This window comes from Rhinoderma darwinii, chromosome 4 (assembly GCF_050947455.1).
Source record: "Rhinoderma darwinii isolate aRhiDar2 chromosome 4, aRhiDar2.hap1, whole genome shotgun sequence".
NCBI lineage: Eukaryota > Metazoa > Chordata > Amphibia > Anura > Rhinodermatidae > Rhinoderma > Rhinoderma darwinii.
Genome location: NC_134690.1, coordinates 146,069,346 through 146,086,464, shown reverse-complemented (window position 1 = coordinate 146,086,464; position 17,119 = coordinate 146,069,346).

The window sequence follows — 17,119 nt, the reverse complement described above, 5'->3', positions numbered from 1 at the left end:
ATTACGGTCCGCAATTACGGACAATTTTTGCGGTCATGTGCATGGGGCGTCACCATGTAAACCTCACTGGTCCTCAAACTTAGAGAGTAACTTGTATATGCCTTCGTAGACTATTTTGAACCATTATTGCAAACATTAAGTTATTATTCATTAAAAAGAAACTATAAAAGATAGTCATCGTTTATACTAAAATAACCGTAATTAGAAGCCAACGCTCTAAAGTAGCATGCACTCAAACCACATATGGCCATTTCAAATGGTATATAGTAACTGGTGTCTCCTGGGCCTAACTCAATGTAAAACATCCAACAACTGGAACAAATTGAGACATTGTGGCATATAAAAAATACATGACCAAATACTGCGTGTGGCATCATATACTGTATAAAACATTGTACCACAAGTGCCAAAAATGTAACGGTACCTACAGGATTAATGCAGTTGCCCTAAATGTGTAGATATACTGTACCTAATAATGCTACAATTTAAGCAGCAAAGCAGAGGACCATTTCATTTCAAAATCCACTTTTTTTTGTAAAGAGAAAGGAAAAACATAAATGAAAAAACCCTCCTAATCCTTCTGAAGTGATTATTAACACACTCATGAAATAACCATTACCACGTTATTTGTATTGCAGCAAATACATAAATAGATCTATTTGACCAGTTATAGAAACTTTTATATAATATAAAAAACAAAATACAGTACAATTCAGATATTCAGTGCCATTACCATATGCTTCACTTCAGGCCCTTAAATAACGAATTCTCGCAAACATACCAGGATTTTAGAACTAATTCTAACCCGGAAAACACCCTACGTTGTGCAAATTATAAGCTACTAGCTTTTATACCCAGCGTTGCTCGGGAGGTTGACTTACGGTATAGAGTAAAAGCTCACTATTTAAATACCCAATTATGTGTTGTAAGGCCCCATACAAACGACCGTAGAATTCGTCCGTAATTACGGACCCATTCACTTCTATTGCCCATGGACACCTTCCTGTAATTTTACAGGAAGGTGTCCGTGCCGTAGAAAAGCTCCGCAAAAGATAGGACATGTCCTGTTTTTGCTTTTCCCATTATATGGGAGCACGACCCACATAATAATTATAGTGTATTAAAAGTTAACTTACCTGCTTCTTCCTCCAGTCCGGCCTCCCGGGATGACGTTTCATCCCATGTGACCGCTGCAGCCAATCACAGGCTGCAGTGGTACATGGACTGGCGTGTCATCCAGGGAGGTTGGACTGGATGTCAAGAAGGATGCGTCACCAAGACAAGGTACGTACTTTTACTTTCAATCGCTGCGGAAACTCTGCCCAAAAGGGCTGCCCCTTCTCTTTTTCTAGCACTGATAGAGAGAAAGGGCTGCTGATTAGTGCAGAGAAAACGGGTCCGTAAGTACGGGTGGAATACTGGTGACACCGGACCCAATGTTATTGGAAGCACCATTAAATATCCTTAACACGATGATCACATGATCAAAAAAAAATGTATTCCCTTTAGGAAATAAAAGTCTTAAGCCAGTGCTCCTAGACTAAACTACGAAGTGGTGGATGAGGTGTGGCGACTTCTGATTCATGCCCATTTGGCATCATTTTTCCTCGCTCCTCATCTTTACCATTAGTCCCTCCATCACTCATTGCTTCTCCATGCATTTTAGTCCCTCAATCGCTCATTGCTTCTCCATGCATTTTAGTCCCTCAATTATACGAGACAGGACAACTGTCATGCCTCTGTGTAAAACCCGATGTGGCCAACATCGCAGTGCTGCGGTGTTAAGCAATTCAGCGAGGAATGATGTACGTTGCAGCCAATTATGGGCTGCCACGTCATCAATAGGGGGCAGAGCCTGTCAGTGCAATCCGTTACCTGGGGAACGCGTGTCCAATCAAAAATGGCTATTCCCTGATTTTAAACCAATGAAAAATCGGGCTTCAAACAAACTTTCGAAAATATATATAAGATGTATTACTCTTGAAACTTTGATTAGAAAAACTTGCATATCCCAAATGTGTTTGGTTATACAATATCAGTAACCTTCCATCTGTAGTTACAGGGTATAAACAAGAAAAAGTAATCGAGTAATAAAAAAATAGGTGGTAAGCAAATCACTGTACACTGCAAGGAAATAAAATTGGATTCAGTGGTTATCTCCAATTCGCCCTCAGATCCAAGAAGATATGTGGGCTCTTTATGCAGCCTCCACACCGAAGAGCTCCTTAAAGAGGCTCTGTCACCAGATTATAAATGCCCTATCTCCTACATAATCTGATCGGCACATTTTTTAAAAAGCTATGAACAATTTTAGATTTATGCGAATTCATTTCTTTATGGACAACTGGGCGTTTTTTAACTTTTGACCAAGTAGGCGTTGTAAAGAGAAGTGTATGATGCTGACCAATCCGCGTCATACACTTCTCTCCATTCATGTCCATTTCTACACAGCACAGCGTGATCTCGCGAGATCACGCTGTGTCGTCACATACACCCGCATCAACTTTACCGAAGTGTCTTCAGAGTGAATAGACATCACCTCCAACCAGGAAGGGATGTCTACTCACACTCCCGACACTTCGGTAAAGCTTGTGTGGGACTTAATCACAGCACAGTGTGATCTCGCGAGATCACGCTGTGCTGTGTGAGTAAGTCCCACAAAAACTTTGCCGACGTGTTGGGAGTGTGAATAGACATTGTGTCCTGGCTGGAGGGGATGTCTATTCACTCTAAAGCAACTTCAGTAAAGTGAATGTGGGCGACATACACTTCTCTTTACAACACCCACTTGGTCAAATGTTAAAAACGCCCAGTTGGGCCTTAAGAAACAAATTAGCATAAATCTAAAATTGCTCATAACTTGCTCAAAAATGATTGTTTTTCAAATTAAAAACCACCGTTATCTACATTACAGCGCCGATGAGAATATGTAGGAGATAGAGCACTTCTAATCTGGTGACAGAGCATCTTGATCGTAGTCACCAATAAAATTTCAACCTATTTTTTTTCATCCATTACTTTGTTACTCAGAGACAGTGGTTACTACAACTTTATTACCTGTTTAAAGAGGACCTGTCATGTTGCCACAAATCTTAAATGGCTGCCATACCTGAATTTCTTGATTCTGACAGAGCGGCTAAAGGTGTATGCCCTATTGACACAGGGCGGTGGAGACCACCCGGTTGCCAATTTATTCATAAGATAGTATATCAGCTGTCATCATGAACGAGCTGAATGCAGGGGGAAGGGAGGCTTATTGCGGGGTCCGGAGGCAGCTACCAACAAGCAATAAACGGTACTGAAATTGGGGGAAGGGCGGAATGCAGATATGGCAGAAGTTAAAGACTTTTTAGGACATGACAGGTCCTCTTTAACAGGCACATGGACAGCTAAACCAATCATTAAAGGCAGGGGGTTCTTACATACAGTAGCTCAGATCTCTGCTTCCTGGATGCCACCTGTAAACATGACTGCTGCAGGGTGGACAGGTACAATGAGATATTAAGTTTGCTTTAGTCAACCGTAAAAAAAATTTTTAAGATTGGGTGAAAGTATGATTTAACAGAGTGGTTGATTCTGGTAGCAAAGTTCTGCTGTGTCAAAGTAACCAAAATAATGTTCATTAAAATGATAGTTCCTTTTTGGTCAGTCGTTTGTCTACTTTTCTTCTCATATTAATCAATCTTTATTGGGAAGTGGGGGGGGGGGGGATAATAACATTACTATTAATGAACAATAGTAGCTCTCAGTTGTTCGAATACCCCCTATAGAGTTTGCATGGAGCAGCAGCGTGTTTGCTCGACTGCTGCTCGATACAAGCTCCTCCACACTGTTCTTGCGTGAGGTAGGAGAAATGGGGTAATCGGAACCTCTGTACTAGTGATTGGTGGGGTCCTCAGCAATCAAACATTTATCACCTATTGTGTGGATAGGTGAAAAAAATCCTTTAACAAACGAGTATTTAAAAGCCCACTTACATTATACTACAAATTGGCATTTGAAGACTTGTTATGAACATAAGAAATTTGTATGTACCTTTACTACTACTGTACATACTGTGGACAATTTCCTTTGCATGTTGCAGTAGTAAATTAATAGACTTGTGTGTGATATCATAGAATTATTATTTCAGGCGACGTTCAGACTGCACAAGTTCCTGGCACCTAAGCCAAATGTATCCGTAGGGCCCCATTTACTTGATGTATGTCAATAATGTGCCCTTCTGTTTATATATATATATATATATATATATATATATATATATATATATATATATTCAGGGGTTTTGCACCTATATACACAATTTTTTCAACTGTACTATAAGGAATTGACTACGCTTTTCATTACAGAGGCATTCCAAAAAGCAAGTACAGCAAGGTATTTGTTTTGAGTGGGATCCTATGGTCAACGGATGCCGCTATATGGTATACGGACGTAGCCATCTCTATCTGGACTCTGATCACTTGGTGCAGGGTGATATTACACAACAAAAGCCATTGAAAAGTCATTGAAAAAGTCAAGATAAGGGATCTAGCCACTGTTTATTTAATGTGTTAAAAGCCAAGATAAAGACGGCTACATCTGTACAGTGGCAATCAGTCTTTATGTGTGGTGCATAAACTGGGTGATTTCCCCAGTGTATGCGACGAACGCTACGCAGAGCCATAACAATAAAAGTTACGTGTAAAGGGGCCTGAGCTTTTACTGTGGTTATACAGTAGGCAAACCGTTATACGTGAAGTCAGTAAACGAAGATACATTTGAAACATTTCACAACCATTTATAACCAACTGAAAACGGAGCAGTTTGTGAAGCGCCAGAATTGCTATTTTTTGGTCACCTAATCTCCAACAAAAAATGGAATAAAAAGTGATCAAAACGTCGCATGAACCCCAAAATGGTATTATTAAAAACTACAGTTCATCCCACAAAAAATAAGCCCTCATACCACTTAATCGACGGAAAAAAAAAAACAAAAAAACTTATGGCTCTCAGAATTTGGCGACACAAAATAAATTTACGTTTTTACACTTCGTTTTTTACTTGTAAAAGTAGTAAAATATAGAAAAACAATATATATTTGGTATCGGCGTAATCATATTGAACAGCAGTATAAAAAGTTAACATGTTTTAATGGCACAGTGAATTCCATAAAAACGAAGCGCAAAAAACAATGAAAGAATCGCTGTTTTTTCCATTTTCTACCCCACAAATAATCTTTTTGCCCGTTTCCCAGTACATTATATGGCACAATAAATGGTCCTACGAAAAACTACAACTCGTCCCGCAAAAATCAAGCCCTCATAGGTCTATATCGACAAAAAATAAAAACGTTATGGCTTTTGGAAAGTGGGGAGGAAAAAAGCGAAAATAAAAATCTGAAAGTGGTTTACTACGGGAAGGGGTTAAAGAAGTGTACATGTGAACCGCTCTCCAAGGGAAATGGTTCACAAAAGTGAAATGTTTAGCCATAACACAGAAACCAGCTAATTTTGGACAGAGTAGAACAGGAGTAATGACACTTACTGTAAACATGAATCTTACAAGTTTCACTTACAGTACCTTATAAAAAAAAACAAAAAAAAAAACATAAATCGTTCCTTGGCATTATACTTTTCAGAGAGGTCACGAATAACAAGCTCCAGAGGCTGGTTTCATGCGGCCCAATTTTAGAGCCTATATTAAAGAGGCTCTGTCACCAGATTTTGCAGCCCCTATCTGCTATTGCAGCAGATCGGCGCTGCAATGTAGATTACAGTAACGTTTTTATTTTTAAAAAACGAGCATTTTTGGCCAAGTTATGACCATTTTCGTATTTATGCAAATGAGGCTTGCAAAAGTACAACTGGGCGTGTTGAAAAGTAAAAGTACAACTGGGCGTGTATTATGTGCGTACATCGGGGCGTGTTTACTACTATTACTAGCTGGGCGTTGTGTATAGAAGTGTCATCCACTTCTCTTCACAACGCCCAGCTTCTGGCAGTGCAGCACTGTGACGTCACTCACAGGTCCTGCATCGTGTTGGCACCAGAGGCTACACTTGATTCTGCAGCAGCATCAGCATTTGCAGGTAAGTAGCTACATCGACTTACCTGCAAACGCCGATGCTGCTGCAGAATCATCTGTAGCCTCTGGTGCCGACACGATGCAGGACCTGTGAGTGACGTCACAGTGCTGCACTGCCAGAAGCTGGGCGTTGTGAAGAGAAATGGATGACACTTCTATACACAACGCCCAGCTAGTAAAAGTAGTAAACACGCCCCGATGTACGCACATAATACACGCCCAGTTGTACTTTTACTTTTCAACACGCCCAGTTGTACTTTTGCAAGCCTCATTTGCATAAATACGAAAATGGTCATAACTTGGCCAAAAATGCTCGTTTTTTAAAAATAAAAACGTTACTGTAATCTACATTGCAGCGCCTATCTGCTGCAATAGCAGATAGGGGTTGCAAAATCTGGTGACAGAGCCTCTTTAAGGCTGCAACGCCAAGACCCCAGCGACTTAACTATAGGGTGTTGTAGTCTTCCAGGATCTGAATGTTTCATTGTAGACTTTTATTAGTGTACAGAAAAAAATAGTAGTACATGTACACGATAACACGTTAAGGGGTTAAAGGGAGGTGGTCCGTTTACCAAGCTAATTTAGGATATTTTTTAGAGCTCCAATAAGGCCACTTTCACATGTATTTTAGTCAGTATGTTCCATCAGTATTTGTAAGCCAAAACCAGGAGTGCAATATACAGAAAAAGTATAATTAAAGATTTACACCTCTTTAACCTGCTCCCGCGTTGTGATGCAACTGTATGTCCTGGTGAGGAATTACTTCCCGCACCAGGCCGTAGTTACTGCGCGGTTGCACACTGTCTTCACGGACAGTGTCTGGGAACCGGGAGGTCAGCTGTCCCAGACCGCACATCGGCAACCCCCACAATGTGATCGCTGGGGCTACCGAAAGTTATCCTGGCAACCGGAGGCAAAACAATGGCCTGCGGGTCTGCCATATAAGGAAGTCTTCCTGTCAGACTGAGGGTATGTTCACACGCTAGCTGTCATTTACGGCTGAAATGACAGCCTGTTTTCAGAAGAAAACAGCTGCGTTGTTTCAGCCGTAAATGCACCTCCTCGTAATATACGAGGCGTCTGTGACGCTCGTATATCTTGAGCTGCTCTTCATTGAGTTCAATGAAGAACAGCTCAAATTACGTTGCAAAGAAGTGCCCTGTTTGCCGACGTATTGTAGCCCTATTTTCAGGCGTAAAACGAGGCATAATACGCCTCGTTTACGCCTGAAAAAAGGTCGTGTGAACCCAGCCTGACTGTCACGTCACACTGACAGTTATAATACATTACACTACGTAGGTTGTGTAATGAATTATAGCAGCAATCAGTGCTCAGGCCTTTGTCCCCTAGTGGGATAAAAAAAAAACTGAATTGTAAAAAACAAAAAACTTAATAAAAAAAGTGTTTTATAAAATTGTAAAAATAAAAAAAAAAGTAAAAAAAAAAAAAAAAAGTGAATGCCATAAAAAATAAAGAATTTAAAACGACAAAATCGCTGTTTTCTGGCCACTTAACAAAATAGTTTTTTCTTTGTAAAAAAAAAAAGTAGTAATATATATATATATATATATATATATATATATATATATATAAAAAAAATTATATAAACTTAGCCGCACCTTAAATCGTATTGAGCTGCAGAATAAAAGTTCAGTTGGTGTTCTTGCTGCACGGTGAGAGCCGTAAAAACGAAACCCAAAAAAGCAATGGAGGAATCGCAGTTTTTTCCATTTAGTTTTTTCAGTTTCCCAGTACATTATATGGGACTTTAAATGGTGTCAGTAGAAACTACATCTCCTACTGCAAAAAATAAGCCCACACACCACTCTGACAGTAAAAAAAATAAAGTTATGGCACTTGGAACAGTGGAAGGAAAAACAAAACTAAAAAAAAGCCAAAAAAAAAAACGGATCAGTCCTGAAAGGGTTAATTTCTAATGAAAACCATTTATGACCAATTCCAGGGTAATACCGTACTCTGGAGAAATTGCTTTACAAACGTTGGGCGGCTTTTTCTCCTTTATCACTTGTGAAAATGAAAAAAAATGCAACATTTTAGTGGAAAAAATGTTGATATTCATTTTCACGGCCCAATTCTAATAAATTCTGCAAAAGACCTGCTCACTATACCCCTAGATAGATTTCTTAAGGATTGTAGTTTCCCAAATGGGGTCACTTTTGGGGTGTTTCTACGGTTCTGGTTCCTCAGTGGCTTTGCAAATGCGACATGACACCCGAAAACCATTCCAGCTAAATTTGAGCTCCAAAAGCCAAATAGCGTCCTTCCCTCTAAGCCCCGCTGTGGGTCCAAACAGAAGTTTATTACCACATATGGGGTATTGCCGTAATTGGGAGAAATTGCTTTACAAATGTTGGGTGAATTTTCTCCTTTATTCCTTGTAAAAATGTAAATATTTTAGACTAATTCCAATAAATTTAACAAAAAAACCTATGTGGTCAAAATGTGAGCTATACCCCTAGATAAATTCCTTGAAGGGTGTAGTTTCTAAAATGGGGTCACTTTTAGGGGGTTTCCATTGTTTTGACACCACAAGACTTCTTCAAACCTGACATGGTGCCTAAAATATATTCTAAAAAAAAAAAAAAAAAAAAAGAAGACCCCAAAATCCTCTTTGGTGCTCCTTCGCTTCGGAGGCCGGTGTTTCAGTCCATTAGCAAACTAGGGCCACATGTGGAATATTTCTAAAAACTGCAGAATCTGGGCAATAAATATCGAGTTGCATTTCTCGGGTAAAACATTGTGGTACAAAATAAAATAAAAATAATTAAATGTGTAATCTTCAACTATACATTCCTTTTATTCCCATAAAGCGCCTAAGGGGTTAAGAAACTATCTGAATGCGGTTTTGAATTTTTTGAGGAGTGCATTTTTTTTTAAAAAGGGGTGATTTATGGGGACTTACTAATATATAAGGTCCTCCAAGCCACTTCAGAACTGAACTGGTCCCTGAATAAAATAGCCTTTTGAACATGTGAGAAATTGCTGATAAAGTTCTAAGCCTTATAACGTCCTAGAAAAAGGACATTCAAAAAACGATGCAAACATAAAGTAGACATATGGAAAATGTTAACTAGTAACTATTTTGTGTGGTATTACTATCAATCTTACAAGCATAAACATTTAAATTGAGAAATGCTAGTTTTCTCTAAATGTTGGTATTTTTCACAAATAAATAGTGAATTAAATCAAACTTTTTCACTAACAAAGTCCAATGTGTCACGAGAAAATTTCAGAATCGCTTGGATAGGTAGAAGCATTCCTAAGTTATTACCACATAAAGTAACGTCAGATTTGAAAAAAAAATTACAAAAAATTTTTTTTTTAAACTCAACGGCGTCCTGAAGGCCAAAACAAGCTGTGTCTTGAAGGGGTTAATGTTTTGGACACTCCTAGTTTTGCCTTACAAAAACAAATGCAAAATATGCCAATGTGAAAGTGGTCTAACTAGCAGATATGGTTGCACCCTCTTCATTTCAAACAGCCTCTTTAGGCCAGGGCTGCACCGAGACATTTGTGGCACTACGGCTTGATTTTAACTATAGCTTTAGTCCAAAGGAATACATAGGGCTGTATACAATCTTACAGACCTCAACTAGTTAAAATCAATCACTAGCATTACAAGAGAGTCCATGTAGCCCTGGCCTTAATGGGTCAGAAAGCGTAACTGGCCATACAAAGCCATTCTCCGCGCACAGCCTCAGTGCTGAGATGATCACATGACTTCTTGCAGCCCTAAACAGAAACAGACCTGATTGAAAGTAGTTGGGGAGTGGACCCCCCCCCCCTAGTTTAGCACTTTGGCAGGGCCAATAGACTTGTGCCCATATGATCTGCAAAGTTAACCCATTCTTTTCTAGTGACCAGTTCGCAACCACTTGACGTGGCAGTCAGACAGCCAAGAAGTTCAATAGAGTAGCAGATTTGGTCAGTATTTTGCATCTGTAAGCCAAACCGGGAGTGGATCCTAAACAGAAAAAGTATAATAGACACATTTATACTTCTTTTTGATTCTTTACAGGTTTTGGATTTAAAATACAGATGCAAAATACTGACTAAATCTGCACGGTGTGAAAGTGGCCTGTCCGGCAGTAACTAAAGCAAATCTACGAGAGCAGCATTGTGAGCGGCAGCCCATGTGCGGGATGTCTTATCTGTGTGCCAAGACAGACTAACATCATAATCTTTATCCACATTCATTTTGACCTACATTTCAGCTGCACTGAACAGTTTTAAAGACCAACGATACAACGCAACCGCTGCCAAAAGATTTCCCAAAATCTTCTGAGCACTTGAAAGTTGTTTTATTACAGAATTGAAGAGTTATCTGTAGCTTCCTCTCTGCGCTGCTTACAAGCTTAAAATTTCCATTATACCCATAATAAATAGAGACAAATATAAATGTTAGATTTTCTATGCCAAAAACACCTACACGGCATCACGCTCATTATGGCAGCAATGTTCTAATGTTTATTTCAATTGAGGACTGGTTTTGTAGATCGCCAAATTTGAATAACATCAGTCCATGCATATTCATCTTTTAAACAGACATGACTTGGTGAATGCTAGAAGAGTCTTCCATTTATCAGTATTTTGTGAATTGGAGACCACGGTGTTATCACTCACACAACATAAATAAGCAGACTTTAAAAAAAAAAAAAAACTCTTACCAAAAAATATTATTGCCGTCGACAACCAGAACAACAACATTTAGTCTATGAATCCAACATCTTTCCTTTAGAGAATAGTGTCTCTGCTGCTTTAACCTGCGGATTGCAGAATTAATTCTTTGGTTTTGTCATCACTTTTGTACATGTGTTGCATGTTAAAAAGTACACACTTATGGCCTGTTGGGGTGCCATAACCCCCCCTTAAGGTGCCGCTGGAACAGCTTCCAAAAACCGCATGCCTGTTTTGGTGCGTTTTTTGATGTGGTTGTGTTACGTACATATTGCAGCTCCATCAAAACACACACCAAATCGCAGTAAAAACACGTGGTTTTCAGATGCGTTTTTGTCTATGCGATTATAATCCCAACATGTAGACTAAGTGCCCATTCACATCACAATTGGGAGTTATGGAGGGGGCTATTCAATGGGCGCAATATCATCTTTGCCTATGTTTGACATATACGCCGGGAAAAGCTCCCGATGTATACGTTAAATATAGGCTGTGACAGTTACATAGTTACATAGTTTGTACGGTTGAAAAAAGACACATGTCCATCAAGTTCAACCAAGGGATGGGAAAGGGGAAGTAAAAAATTTCTACACATAGCAGTTAATATTTTTTTGTTCTAGGAAATTATCTAAGCCTTTTTTAAAGCCATCTACTGTCCCTGCTGCGACCAGCTCCTGCGGTAGGCTATTCCATAGATTCACAGTTCTCACAGTAAAGAAGCCTTGTCGCCTCTGCAGGTTGAACCTTTTTTTCTCCAGACGGAGGGAGTGCCCCCTTGTTTTTTGAGGGGGTTTTACATGGAACAGGATTTCACCATATTTTTTGTATGCGCCATTCATATATGTTAATCATGTCCCCCCTTAGTCGTCTTTTCTCAAGGCTAAATAGGTTTAGTTCTTTTAATCTTTCCTCATAACTTAGATTCTCCATGCCCCTTATTAGCTTCGTTGCTCTTCTTTTGTATTTTTTCCAACTCCAGGGCATCCTTTCTATGAACTAGAGCCCAGAACTGAACTGCATATTCTAGATGAGAACAACCAATATGTACACAAGCAGGAATCGTGTGAACTCCAAAATTTTTTTTATGATATATATATCTTTATATGTCTATAAAGGTCAAGGTGACACATATAGTTATATCTATAGACTGAGGAGAACACACATATAACCCAATATGACCTGGTACTCTGACCATAGCATTACTACGAAACCTATAGAGAAAAGAGGTCAAGTACACACAAGATATTGCAATAGAAAAGATTCTTTATTAACAAATTCAAGAAACAGGACAATTTAAAAAATGAGTCATACAATGTAAGTTGGCGTCAGCCCATGTTGTGTATAAATATATATTGATGGTAACACAATGTCACAAATGAGTAACAAGACCCGGGATCAGTACTGTTGTATATCAAAAAGTCTTTAAATGCATATGGCTATATGTAACATATCATGAATAGGTGGTGCAGGTAGTGCAGATCCTCAGGTTGAAACCACTATTTGCCTGTTATATAGAGGTTATAAATATATGTGGCCAATACACATGGATGAAATCATTCATATATAAGGTATACAGTTTACAAATGTTGAAGAATGTAAGTCATGAGTGTGATTGGCAGCACTAAAGCAAATATAGGTGAGAGTCGAAGACCTGAGTCATAATACCAGCAGATAGCCAGATGCATAGGAAGAAAGTAGTGTTACGTACCCGGATTCATATAGCCAACATGGGGGAGACGCCAGTCCCGACGCGCGTTTCGGCTGATGCCTTCGTCCGGGGATGGCGTCTTCCCGGCGGGACCCTCCCTTAAATGTGGGCATAATTAGACTGTAATTGGTGGCAGTGGGTAAAGTCGGAGGTACTCGGCGACAGGCCGGGGGTAGCAAGATGGCTACTCCCCACTTCCGGTACCGAGTCATCCAGGCGGAAGTGCGCGGACGCTGTCTGACAGCGCCGCCCACGTCCAACCAGGATCAGAGACTCGGCCGAGAGTGAGTGAGCCACTCCCCCACCCCCCGCCAGCGCACACCTCCTCCTCCCAGATAGTACTCAGAGCGGAGATGCAAATTTGGAGACACTGATGACATTGGCGGTGAAGATATGTAAGTACATTGGGGAAACTTAAAAATGATAAAACATTATTTGTAGGGGATTCAACTGCGATCTATGTGCAGGTAGATTGGCAAGAAACAAAAAGAGGAAGAAACAAAACAAAAAAGAGGAAAAAGCAAAAGAAAAGGAAACGAACAATAAAGGAAAATTAAAAGAAAAAGAAGAAAACACAAGTATATGTGATGTGACATGAAAGACGGTCCATAATAAATAAGGATGATACGAAATGTAAATAATTAAATAAAGGAAGAGGACCGAAGAGAAGTGAATAAATTAATAAATAAATAAAGATGTGAAAGTTGTGTGGAATAATAAAAAAGTGTTATATAAATATATATACAACCAGTGTACAGTGTATTGTACCTATGTACAAAGAATATATGAATAAATAAAGTGGAACAATGAATTAATAACGGTGTAAGTGGTGAATAAATGAATTTAATAGTGAAAATATAAAGGACATGTTAAATAATATGTGAACAAATCTTGGAAATATGAAGAAGTGTTACAGGTGTGTATATGCGAAAATATACATACACAACATATTATATAGTTATATTAATAAATAAATAAAATAATAATATAATGTGAACACAGATTTTGTATAAATGCAAGTGCATGTTCACCAATACTTATGTATATAAACATCATAAATAAATAAATGCAGATATAAATATATATATACACATACACACACAAAACATACAACCAAGGTACAAAAATATATATATATTAGATATCATGAAAAAGATACTGTATGTACGTATAAATAGGTAGGGAAATGTCCGCAGATACAGGTATATCACTAAATAATAATAAATATATACATGCACGAGGAATATATAAAAATATATACAGAAAATACAAAAAAATATATATATATATATTAATTGACAAATATCAGTGCAGAAAAAATCCATGCATCCATATATTAAAATCTTTGTGCATGAAATATAAAAACAGACCAGTGCGGAATAGTATCCATAATAATACCTGCACACACATACCAATAAAAACAATACATGCATACATACAATACACTACAATATATGAAATCAATTTTACACAAACATATATATAAACGTATATACAGCAATATGGTGCCACTAGAAACCAATTTAAACAGGTTTTTTTACCCCCGTTGTACATATACAATAAATCACCCCACCCATAAATAACATGGAGTTAGTCAGGCACGTATGTATTGATAGCTCCATCTCCAAGAATCCATGACCTCCAGTGTCCCCAATGTATACGTCTCCGACAGATAACTGTATTTCTAAATGCCTTCAAAACATGAGAAAAATCCCAAAGGAGGGTAGTTAACAAAGTAATGACTATACATGTATATAAAAATAGCAACTAAACGAAGCTATATAGATAATATGATAAAAACGTAATTAAAAACTAGACCCGCAGAGAGTCAGTGGTTCAGAGGAATGGAGCGAAACTAAGGGATTCATTAAGACCTAGAGGCTGCATTGACCCAAGGGTCCAAATCCAGCGTGCTTCGCATTGTGCCAATTTTTGTTTGATATTCCCCCCTCTCATGCTTGCAACAATGTGATCAATGCCTCTCACCTTTAGCTTTGTTGGATCACAGGAATGGTATGTTTTAAAATGGCGCGGTATAGGTTTTAATGTTTCCACGACTTCCTCACTTGCTGCTCTTCTGATGTCAGACATGTGCTCTCTCACCCGCACTTTTAGTTCCCTTGAGGTAAGGCCGACATATACTTTAGGGCATGGGCACGTTGCGTAATATACTACAGCTTTCGTAGTACAAGTTATTGCATGTGTAATGGTATATGTTTTCGTGCCTGTAACATTAGGGAAAGTTGTTATACTCTCTACGTTAGGACATGCCACACAATGCCCACAAGGGGAACATCCCCATTTGGCTCCCTTTGTCCCAAAAGGATATTTTCTCATACCTGGATCATAGTGACTCCTCACAAGGTGATCTTTTAAATTTTTCCCACGTCTTGCTGTTATACTGGGATACCTAGTCACATAATTAGTAAGAATTGGGTCCGTGAGCAAGATTGGCCAGAACCTTTTAACAATTTCCTTCATTTGTGGCCATCTAGAGTGAAAGTTGGTTATAAACCTCACCTTGGTCTGTGTATCTTTTTTCCTTTTGGTGAACAGAAGATCATCTCTGTTAGCATGTTTGGCTCTATGATATGCTTTCTTAATGCACCGCATGCTGTAGCCTCGTTCAACGAAGCGGTTTTTTAGGTCCTTAGCTTGTTCCTCGAATATGATATCAGAGGAACATATCCTCCTTATCCTCAAAAATTGCCCAATAGGGATTGCCTGTAGGGTCTGTGGTGGATGAGAGGATGAGAAGTGCAGTAAAGAATTAACAGAGGTCTCTTTTCGAAATACGTCACTCTGCAGAAATCCATCCGAGTCCTTGGTTAGTTTAATATCCAAGAAATCAATGCACTGGCTGTTTGATTTATATGTAAATTTGAGATTGATCTGATTGTTGTTAAGATCCAACATGAATTTATCCAATTCAGATAGGGTGCCCTTCCAGATGACCAGGATGTCATCAATGAACCGTGCCCAAAACAGGACCCAGTCCATTGAATCATCCTGGCCATCTGTAAAAAGGTCCCTTTCCCACAGTCCAAGGAACAAATTGGCGTATGAGGGCGCGCAGGATGCCCCCATCGCCGTTCCCTGGAGCTGTAAGTAAAAATTACCATTGAAGGTAAAAAAGTTATGCGTCAATGTGTATTCAAGTAACTCAACAAGAAAATCACACATAGGTTTTTCTAGATTGGTCGTGGACAAAAATAATTTAGTGGCCCTGATGCCATCAGCATGTCTGATACTAGTATACAGAGATTCAACATCAATCGTAACTAGTAGCATATCGTCATCAATGCTGATGCCACTGACTTTTTGGAGGAGATCCGCAGAGTCACGAATATATGAAGGGAGGTTGATAACCAAATCCTTCAAATGATGATCAATATATCTACAGCACTTGTCTGTGATACTGCCCCTACCTGAGATTATTGGTCTTCCGGGTGGTATTGTGTCGTTCTTATGCACTTTAGGGAGCAAATACAGTGTAGGGACAATGGGTTCAGTCGTTGTAAGTGCGGTTAGTAAGTCCTTGTTGATAACATCTTCTTGTAAAGCTTTTGATAGTATCTGCTGTAGTTTAGATCTAAAAGAGGATGAGGGATTAAATGTGAGTTTTTTGTAGCATTGTCTATCTCGTAATCGTTTATAGGCCTCAGCCTCGTACATATGGCAAGGCCATACCACCACATTCCCGCCTTTGTCGGCAGAATTAAACACTACATCCTTCAATTTTTGCAAGTTATTTAAACTTTCCCGCTGTGCTGTAGTTAGATTGTCATGTCTGATATTAGCAGGAATATTTTGAAACTCTAGTGTGACCGCCTTCACAAAAGAGTCCACAGCTGGGCACAAACTAAGTGGGGGAAATTTCTTGGATTTCATACGGACACACACTGGGATTTTACCTGGTATAGTAGTGTCCTGTTCTTCCAGTAAGTCCTCTAAAATCCCTAATGCTTGTTGCTCTTCTGCAGTTGGAAAAAGGTCCGCATGATTGGATTTGTGGAACCATTTTTTGTGTATAAGTGATCGACCAAACATATTGAGATCTTTTACTGCAGAGAAAGCATCAAAGCGATTACAAGGTGAGAACGTAAGACCCTTAGTAATGACTCCTCTGTCTGTATCTGAAAAAATATGCGTAGATAGATTAATCACCTTTAGGCGATGGGTCGGATCCTGCATATCTGGTCTTTTCTTGTTTGCCATTTGTCTCTGCGTGAGTTTTCTTTTAGGACGTGAGCCAGATGGTTGGTTATAGCGAGAGAATGCATTTTCTGTTTCACTAAGGGAGGATATAGAAGAAATGGAGGGTGTGCGACTCCGTCCACCTATTCTATTCCTCCTCCATCTATAGACCCGATTTTGTTGGAAATCTCCAACATCTCTAGTGAACTTTTTAGATTTTGTGGCTTGTATCTCTTTCTCCCACTCAGAAAATTGAGCTTCAAGGCCCAATTTAAATCTAGACATATTCTCTACAGATAGAAGTGCAATCAACTGAGATTGAACCTCTTCAATTTCTGTGTCCAACAAGACGAGTGTGTCTTGATTGAGTCCCACCAACAATTCCATAAACCTTTTTGAACTATTATTGCAGACAGCTTCCCATCCAGTGATGAAATTTTCATCACTGAT